Source organism: Chinchilla lanigera, unplaced genomic scaffold, assembly GCF_000276665.1.
Source record: "Chinchilla lanigera isolate Chin_1 unplaced genomic scaffold, ChiLan1.0 scaffold00133, whole genome shotgun sequence".
Taxonomy (NCBI): domain Eukaryota; kingdom Metazoa; phylum Chordata; class Mammalia; order Rodentia; family Chinchillidae; genus Chinchilla; species Chinchilla lanigera.
Window position 1 is genome coordinate 3913494 of NW_004955534.1, and position 787 is coordinate 3914280.

The 787-nt window shown below is 34.2% G+C and overlaps 1 long non-coding RNA gene across 1 annotated transcript in view; it reads right to left on the reverse strand.

Annotated features, from left to right (window-relative positions):
• Positions 1–565, reverse strand: part of LOC106147253 — a 15646-nt gene extending 15081 nt beyond the window's left edge. Inside the window, exon 1 of the long non-coding RNA XR_001232049.1 lies at positions 503–565. This is a non-coding gene — a long non-coding RNA (uncharacterized LOC106147253). The remainder of the gene's footprint in view (positions 1–502) is intronic.
• Positions 566–787: the final 222 nt, after the last annotated feature.

Here is a 787-nt window from a genome sequence, read left to right on the forward strand (position 1 = left end):
ATATTGCATGTCTCTATCTGTTTTCATGAGAAACCACTTTGAAGATATCAATATGTAATACAAGAAGCATTGTTAATTTCCTACCACTTTGTTTGTAACTCTGTATTGTCTGTACTGTTCTTTCACAATTTTGTAAAAGGTTGTCTGTCTGTTAATGTTTTCCTCCTTTTATTTTTAAAATAATAAGAAGAAAAAATTAGAAAAAAGCCATCTGGTGAAAAAAATAAAAGTAAGAATGTAAGAGTATATGCATAAATGTATGCATTTATATTTGAAGGAATGAAACAACTGGTTTCATGTAGAACGGCTGTCAAATTAAAACTGCTCACCAAGTTATGGGACAATGTGGAGCCACTAGGCCCAAGTTCTCACCAATAAATCCTCAAAAGGGGCAAAAAAGGAAGAGTGACACCCTGATGTTCCTGGACGTGAGTCAGTGCATTATCCAACCTTTCTTTCCACCTGATGAGACCTCTGTGATTCTCACTGTGCCCACACTCACCTAGTTACTGCCATGACTGTAGCGGAGCCCCTAACATGGATAAAAACACTGGGTCACTTTCCAATTCTATTTCTCAGCTTTAACAAAACAGAAGGCAAGCTACAAAACAAAAAATGAGGGAATTTTAGCACATTTTTACCAAAATCTATTAAAGAGATGAGGTAGCAATGCAAACAGATGCATCTACACTATTGACGATTTCCTCATACAATAAATATATATATACATATATAAATATATAAACACATATATAATTTTTCCCCTTTTTTGAGACAAAGTTTCAAC